The 9,349-nt window shown below is 38.3% G+C and overlaps 1 non-coding gene across 1 annotated transcript; it reads right to left on the bottom strand.

Moving 5' to 3' along the window:
- Positions 1–8,877: 8,877 nt before the first annotated feature.
- Positions 8,878–8,984, bottom strand: LOC113697680 (small nucleolar RNA R71). Its single transcript, XR_003449955.1, has one exon. It is a non-coding gene; the product is annotated as a small nucleolar RNA R71 (small nucleolar RNA).
- Positions 8,985–9,349: the final 365 nt, after the last annotated feature.

Here is a 9,349-nt window from a genome sequence, read left to right on the forward strand (position 1 = left end):
ATCCTATTCATCATTCTAGGACAAAGCACATAGATATAAAGCATCACTTTATTCGTGATCTTGTTCAAAAAGGTGAAATATGTGTAAATTATGTTTGTTCTAAAGATCAATTTGCTGATATATTTACCAAAGCTCTGCCATTAGATCAGTTCATTCATCTAAGATCAAAATTAGGAATAATCGAAAAATCATCCTAATATTTCTCAAAGTCTTCGGACGTCCGAAAGAAGATGAACGGACGTCCGATGATGTTCTTCAGCCATTTTCCAGAATTGCGCCTGTTCGGACGCAACTGTCGGACGTACAACTTCGTTCGGCCGTCCGACAGTGCAACGGCTCATTTGTTTTAAATCAACTTTCTTCCTCATTTGCTTCAATCTTTTTTTATTTCCTCTCGGACGAAAACCCTCTCATTTCTCACTCTCAAATTCATACCATTCTGAAGCTCTCATTCCCAAATTGATTCAAACAAAACTTTTCCTGATTGATTGCGATTCATTTCTCCTAATTATTTCATCGAATCGCAAAACATTTCGAAAATTCCCAAATTTCCCTCAAAACCCTACTTTCTCATAACTGCTCTGTCAAATCTTGTTCAAGGACTTTGTGTCCCAAAATTTCTGTACGATTCACTTCCCTACTGCTGTGTGCATCATTTGCATTCCTCATTCCACACATTTCGCACAATGGTGAATCTAAGGGGAGGAAAAGTTACTGCCGGACGCAAGCATCCACTCAGGGATGAGGATGAGAGTCTTCCCACTGTCAAACGGACATCCAAACGCTTCAAAAGAGGAGCTATCAAGGGTCAAATGTCACGGCCTACACCACAACCCTCCTCTCAGCCTGAATCTGGACAGGGGACATCTTCTCAACCGCCTCCAAAATCAGCCCCTCCTCCTACATTCTTTGATGATGCTGCGAAAGACAAATACTCCTGGATATCCCAGAAGGGTGTCATCCCTCAAAGAACTGTAAACCCCTCTGAATTTCGCTCCATAGGTTTAGAATCCATTCTGAGTCTATTTGCTTTCCAGAAATGGTCACATCTTATTTCTATGCCAAATGTCTACTATCCTGATATGTTGCATCAATTTTTTGCCAATCTAAGGAAAGGTTCTGACCCAACTGAAATATTTTCCAGGGTTAATGGGGTAGACTTAATCATTGACTCTGAAATTGTGAACTCCATTTTAAATACTACCATTGAACGTTTATGCAAAGATAAGATTGCTAATTTCTTTTCTTATGAAGAGCTTCCTACTGCTGCAAATCATTTTGATGGGACAAAAATGTTAACCTATTTCAAAAGAAGTTTTTCCTCACCTGCTGATGCTAAATTGAATGATCTGGCTCCTGTGAATTTAATTGCTTTTTCTATCATTTCAAACCTGCTTGTGCCCACTGATGGGCACAGAACTGATGCAAACAAAATGGAGTTGTACCTCTTTTATTGTTTTCAAGAAAAAATTCGTATTGATTTTGGTTTTGTCATGTGCAAGTTCTTACTTCGCTATGCCACTGATTCTCGCAGAAAATTGTCTTATGGAAAGTTTCTTCAAAAGATTTTTGAGTTTAACAAAGTCCCTATTCTAGGTGTTTGTCCTAAAGAAGCATCTTCTTATGCCTTTACAAAAGGGTATTTTGAAAGAAAAAATCTTGTTTTCAAAGATAATCTGTGGGCTTATAAGGGTGCATCTTCTAGTGAACTTAGGTCTAAGACTGCACATGATCCTTCACCCATTTCACTCACTCCCATTCACCCTAGGAAGTCTGCCACTAAAGCATCTTCCTCTTCCAGTGATGAAGTAATTGAGCTCCTTCGTGAACTCAAACAGCATGTTCTTCTTCTAGAACATGGTCTAATGCTCACTATGTCCTCTGAGCAACAAACTGCCTTCCTAGACAAAAAGAACCTCCTGTTTCCCCCCCCTGTTGTTGAGGAAGTTTCCCATGACAAAGAGTCACACCCCACTGATCCAAGTTCATCAATTCCGGATCCTGGTTCTTCAACCCCTGTGACTCCTCATGGCACCTCTACATCAGATAAAGGCAAGGCACCAGTTGAAGAGGCTGCTGAAGATGATGAAGAAACTGAAGAGGAGGATCTTGATCAATATCAGCTCTCTCGGAGGACACCTGGATCCACTTAGTTCATCATTTAGGACATTTGCATGTTGTTTGTCTCTTTTATGTTTTTGTAGTATTCAACAATGAATGTGTAATGTAATGGATATTTTAAGTTTCATTTTGGATGTCTAAGTACTGTTTTGATGGATGTCTGAATATCTTGATGAATGATTGTCTATTCTGCTTATGTGAATGTAATGAATTTGTGGATTGTCTATTCTGATATTCTGATGGTCTAAGTTTTGATGTGTGAATTTGTCTAAATTTGTGAATTTGTGGATGTGGTGATGTGATTGGTTGCCCGTTTGTGATGACAAAAAGGGGGAGATGGTTATGATTGATGATTGGTAATGTTAGGATATGTTGGATTGATTGTTTAAATTTAGATTGGCTGATATGCTTAATTGATTAACTCGGATGGGCAGCTTTGTGAGGGGGAGTTTTCCAAAATTTTCAAATTTTGTGATTCACTAAGACAGGGGGAGTTCTTGTCTATTTTGAAAGAGGAAGTTTTCATTGCAATCATAAAATTTCATTTCAAACCTTTGTTTTGTCATCATCAAAAAGGGGGAGAATGTTATTCTTGGTTTTGATGATCACAAAGTATTTTGAAATGTATCTAACCTTCTTCGATTATAAGTGTCTTTACATATCAAAGAATCAGGTATGAATAGGTCATGAAATGCATTTCAACCAAAAGAAGAAGCAAAAACAGGATACTCACGTCGGACGGCCGAAAGGAATCTGTCGGACGTCCGAAAGGATAAAGAGCATCAAGAAGGAAGCTCTGTCGGACGCTCGTGAGGAAGCATCGGACGTCCGGAAGGATCGGACGCTTGCCATCGGACGCTCATCAACCGCATCGGACGTCCGAAAAATTCCAAGCTAACTTGCCAACTCTCTGCCTACGATCGGACGCTGCGGTGTCGGACGATCAAGACGCATCGGACGTCCGAACGTCAACTTGGATGCCATCGGACGATTGGTTCGGACGATGATTTGATCGTCGGACGTCCGACAGCCCCAACGGCTAGTTGACTCTTCAGCTGCCTTCTATCCGTTGGAAGCATTGATGAAGCCCATTTCTGGTTCCCTTTAAAATCAAACTGGTCTGAACGAAGTAGAGACTTTTGCACACTTTGTTTACAAGATCTAGTGAGATATTTTAGCTAGAAAATAGTCTCCAAAGCAGATTTGTTTTAAAGTGGTGTGAATTTCTGTTGAGCTTTTCTTTTGTGAGTGAAAGGATCTTTAGTGTAGCTCTGTTGAGGGTTTTCTGAGTGATTGTAAAACTTCTTGGCTTGACTAAGTGAGGCTTAGGGCAAGGAGGAAGTGCTCCCTCCATTGTACATCTAGTTGATCGACTTTCATCAAAGAGAAGTTGCTCTTCCTTGTGTTTGGTCTTCAAGTTTGGGTAAAGCTTGGTAGACACTTGGTTTGTTTCTCCATTTTACATTTCTGTTTAATAAAATCTTCATTGCTTATCTATACTTGCTTCTCCGATCAATATTGCTATTGTCTTCTAATCTACTTGGTTGATCATTACTAAAAAGGAAGGTAAATTTTCATTAACGAAAAAGTGCATAAACTTGGTTAAGATTTTAATCAAACCAATTCACCCCCCCTCTTGGTTGTCTGTGGGACTAACATCGGATCCGAGGCTCGGATCTGCCTCTCTTCTGGAAGTGGCACAGCCGTTTTTTCTCACTTTTCACACAACTTTCCAGCTATCTTGAGTGAGTGGATTCGGTGGCACATGCTTCTTGTGAGAACCCGTACTTTTCTTAATTGCTAATATTAATTACACGCTTTTCCACATTTTATTTATTCAAAAATTGTGAAAACAATTTTTATAAGTAAATATAGTTTTTAGATGAGTTTTCTAGTATCGGTTAGATTTTTAGAAAATAAGAATGTATATCGGACGTGGGACCCACTAGTGCGGAAAGTTCGGTAAAATTCGGCCAACTAGGTGAAGATTTGGATACTGGGTTTAATTTATCGGTTGTTATGAGATATTTAGAGGTTACCAAGTGGTTGGTGTGAGAGAGAGAAAAAGTTAGGCAAGTAATTAATGAAAGTGACATGTGTCACTTAGAGATTCATTCCTACATTTGACTTACTATTCATCCTTTTACCATTTACTAAATAAACCCAAAAATTGACCAAAAATCTTCCATTTTTCCCAAGCTTATGGCCGAACCTCTCTACAAGGAAGAAAGAAAGAAAAAGCTCTCCAAGGTTTGCTTCAATCTTGCTCCAATCTACCAAATCAACCATTGAATCTTGGTTTTGCTCCATAGGAACCCTTAAGGGAGTGATAGTGAGTTGTTTTGTGGAGTTGTATGGAAGGCTAAAGTGATTAGTTGCTCCCTCTCTTGTGTTGCTAAGGTAATTTGAGAAGGACCCCTCTCCTCCCTCTAATGATGCTTAAATCATGATTGGTGGTAGTATAAGATGCACTTTTATGGATTATATCTTGATTTTTGGTTGAATTGATGAAGTTTATAATTTTTGGGGATTTTTCTGTTTTCATATGAATATGATTATGTGGTCATGTATGATGATTGGAAATGGTATTTAAGGAAGCTAGAAGGTGGAAAAAGTGGTTAATTGCAAGCAATTTCTGTTTTGGAAAGAAAATTGAAAAGTTAGGGTTTTAATGTTCTACATTCTGCCCGGTTTTGTAGCTCATATTTAGAGGCCGAATTGGTCTTGGATTAAAACATGAAAGTTGTAGGGAATAATATTTAGAGGTTCCTGCAAAATTTCAGGTCAATCGGAGTAGCGTAACTTGAGAAAAGACGGAATTACCCTTGCTGCCCTGGTTTTACCCGAATTTGGGAATTGCTTCTGTAATTGGTTATTTTGGTTAGGAATGCTTCCGAATTGGTTGTTGAGGTCTTCTGATGAAATGTATCCCTGTTTCGTATCTTTCAAATGGCTTTAGAATTTCTGGATTTGGACTTAGCTAGCCTGATTTATGCTGTTTGCACCAGAATGCGTTCTGTGAACCTGTTTTTACGGTTCTGGTGTAGTATCTTGCTTTTTTTACCTAGTTACACTAGAAACTGGGCTGAGTGACCTTCTGTAATATTGTATCCCTATATCTTAGCTTCGAAATGGTGTATCTTGCACCTTCATCCGATAATCGTAGTGCCATTGGTGCCAATACCGCATAATGACGTCAAAAACTGTTTTTTTTCCGGGTTAACACTTACTCCATTTCCGGATTTTTCTGGTTTCCTCTATTGCTTGTGTGTGCTTATGGAGCCCTATTTTGGTGATATTTGGAATTGGTTTATGACTTGTAATCGAGTCTTATCGTGCTTATTTGAATATCTTAGGGCTTGACTTTCATTTCCGGACTTTTCCCTAGCTTGCATTGTACTTGTACTACTTGGAGCTTACTGAACGGCTATTGAATGAACTTATTTTGTGTGTGACTTTGGGACTGGCTGAGGAAAATAATGAAGCCATGACGGCTGGAAAAGTAAGCAAATTTAGGGGAAGTGCTGTCCAATTTTCTAGGCCGTTTGGTTCCTTTAAGTTTGAATTGCCTTTTGGGTAGAAATGAAGGGCTTTTGGGTTGTTTGAGCCTCGGTCTTCATGTTACCTTTTCGTTTCCAAAAAAATCATGTTTTGAACCCTTGCATTAATATTTATTTGGCGAGGCATACGACTGGTAGTCGAGCCTCAAATGTGCATTCTGTATACTCGATTTTTGAAAGTGGAACCTTCAATTGTTTTCCTTGGATTATTTTAGGGTTTCTTGGTGATTAAAGCTCTCTTTTGGGAGGTATCTGTACTGACCCCGGTGAGTGTTCCACTACCTGCTACCCATTATGTGAAATGTCTGAATATCTGAAATACTTGATTTATGACTGTTGGAGCCAAATACTGTTTTGATAAAAGGGAGGCGAGGGTGTACTTTATCACACTCGTTCTCTTGTCTGTTCATATGCCAATTTTGAGTGCGTATCTGAATCTGCTATCTGTATCTGTATCTGTTATCTATATCTGGATCTGTATCTATTCTGACGTCGTTTGGAAGCTTGTATCCAACGACCTTTCTGTGACCTCTGAGCTCAACACCTGTGGCCAGTTACTCGAGTCGGGCCGGCAAAGGCCTGGTCGATTAGATAACGAACCACGGTAGTCTGTTTTGGGATCTTTGGGTATTGAGAACCTTGATTCCGGTATTCTCGAGTATTACCATTTCTGATCTGATTGGATTTCGGGCCCGGTGGGAGTATGTGAGGTGGAAGGAGTCGAAGAAAGTGGAGTCTACGGTATTGGTTACTTCTGTAGCGTTGACGGAGTGTCAACTATTATTTCGATCAAGTTTCGGTGGCGCAAATGGGAATTTGGCTCCTGAGAGCCACCTGTATCCTTCCGATTTGAATCATTGGTTCCTTTACTTTACATCTGGCATGTGTACCTGATTTGTTAAATGTGAAATGCCATGAGTTTACTGCTATATGTCTAGTACCTCATTGAGCGCAAGCTCACCCCTTTCTGTTCTTTTTTATTTTCCTTACAGGAAAATAAATACTTTTGGACTGGATTTGACAATTGGTTGCCGAATTGAGCTAGTTGGACATATCTTTTGTATAGCTCATTGATTGAAACCCTAAATATACTTTTGGGTCCATTTCCCTTTTGATTTGGCAAATCGTACTTATATCCATTTTTGAATCACTTTGGTATGCCACTTTGGATTGTATATGCTTAATTTCAACATGTAAATATTTGCTCGATGTTTGGTTGGGTTTTGACGTGTCGGTTACTATTCATGGCCGACTCCGGTTTTTTTTTTTTATTTTGATATTTTGGCTTGTTTCCACGCGTTGTATGTTCCGGAATGTATTAGATCGCTCGAAACTGAACCGTTAGTCCTGGCGAGAGTTGGGCAGGCAGTCCGCTAACCCTTTTGGTTCGCCTTAGGAGAAGGTGGGGCTGTCACACTTCTGCAACAAAAGGGAAGACAAAATGAGTTATTGACAAGTCAAAACAACATTTCTTTTGACTTTCTTTATAAAATCTGAGTTGTTGGAATCATGAAGGAGAAAAATGTGTCTTTCTACCACCTTTTATGCAGAGACACAAGAAAAAGTCAGATATCACCATACGTAGCTAGTTTTTCTTCTGGCAACAAGTTTATCTCTAGTTAGGAGTTCTTGGGGAAGCATTTGGAGTTTTTACTTGTAATCATCTTGTACAAGAACATAGCAGAAAATTGAGGGCTTCACCATCAATTGGCTAAGCTTTCCTTTATCTTTCTTGTATTTGTACTTTATGATGTTTTGCATTAATAAACTTGTGAGTGTGATTGTTAAATCATTCATGAGTAGCTAAACTTCTTAATCTAGGGAGTAGATGAAACTTATGGCTAAATGATATGAATTGAATGTGATTTACACTTGTTAATTCTTGTATTAACTTGTCTACTTGTGCAGTTGTGATTACTTGTTATTGATTGATCACCAATAGCATGTTTATAGTTGTTATTATTCAATGAGAATTGGTAGTAACAATAGAAACACATGAGTAGAGCTTAAGTTGTATGTTCATGAAAATAGAGATACACTTAAGTGGATTACTTAGCATTTCATGAAAGAAAACAGAGTAGAACTAGTATTTCACCATGAAAATAGGGAAAACTGAACTACTCTAGGCCAATTCATCATGAGAATGAGACTTGGTAATATTGGAAATGAATCTCTGGTTAAACAAGAAGAATAACAAGAGGTAAGTCCATTCATTTGTGTTGTTTATGTCATAAGTGGAATCTACATCCCTAGATTTATCCTTGAGTGAAAATTCTTCATTTGCATTTAGCATTTGTGATCAGATTTGTAGACAATAGCAATATACTTTCTCTGCTGAAATTCATTCATAAGTCTAAATAATAGAGAAAGTAAGGATCTAGTAATTGGTTAATTTGCTCCTTGTGGGATCGACCCGATACATACCCTATATTACAATTTTGGCATGTATACTTGCAATTTAACGGGTATCAGATCGGATTTAAACTTGTATTGATATAAAAATCCCATCAAGTTTTTGGCGCCGTTGTTGGGGAGCGGCAATATTAGGGTCTAATAATCTCTATTAATTTAGATATTTTCATTGTTTTTATTCAAGTTGTTTATAGTTGATTTTAACAATTAAAATTGCAAAAATTTCTCTTATTTTTATTTGTAGTGTATGCACCGATCAAATCGAGAAGTTGCACTTTTCGATCCTAAAATTGAGAGGACACTATGGAGACAAAGGAAAAATACACCGCATCAAGAGGAACAAGAGGTTTGGCAGCCGATAGAACAAATCTTGATAGAATTACCATTTGAGGAATAAATGGCGGAAAATGACCCAAATAGGCGAATTCTACGAGATTTTACTTTACCGGGAACACAAGATTCTCAAACTAGCATTGCAATGCCAACGGTAAATGCTAATAATTTTGAGATTAAACCATCACTGATTCAAATGGTACAACAATCTTAATATGGAGGTAATGCTATCGAAGATCCAAATTCTCACTTGTCAACATTTCTTGAAATCTGTGATACAATTAAGTTCAATGGTGTTAGTGATGATGCAATTAAACTTCGATTGTTTCCATTCTTGCTAAGGGACAAAGCCAAGGTTTGGCTACAATCTCATCCTCTTAACACTTTTACAACTTGGGCTGAATTAGCTAAGACTTTTCTTAATAAATTCTTTCCACCTGAAAAAACTGCTAAACTTAGAATGGATATAACTAGTTTCTCTCAACAGGAAGGAGAGACATTGTATGATGCTTGGGAGCGTTATCGGGAATTGCAACGAAGATGTCCTTATCATGGTTTACCAGATTGGCTAGTAGTCCAAATATTTTACAATGGTCTCACCTATCCAACAAAGATGCATGTAGATGCGGCAGCGGGAGGAGCATTGATGGGAAAGACAGCTGAGGAAGCTCAACAATTGATTGAAGAAATGGCTGCTAATAACTATAAATGGGCAAACGAACGAGGTAGTACAAGGAGAACCGCAGGTATGCTCGAAATAGATACCTTGAATATGTTAAGTGCAAAAATGGATAATGTGGTTAAGATGCTTAATAGGCACGTTGGTTCTAGCTCTAATCAAGGAGTAGTTGTTGCATGTTGTACTACTTGTGGCGGAGATCATGATGATTCTATGTGTTCTAGCAGCGAACATGTTCAATATC

Source organism: Coffea arabica, chromosome 6e, assembly GCF_036785885.1.
Source record: "Coffea arabica cultivar ET-39 chromosome 6e, Coffea Arabica ET-39 HiFi, whole genome shotgun sequence".
Lineage (NCBI taxonomy): Eukaryota > Viridiplantae > Streptophyta > Magnoliopsida > Gentianales > Rubiaceae > Coffea > Coffea arabica.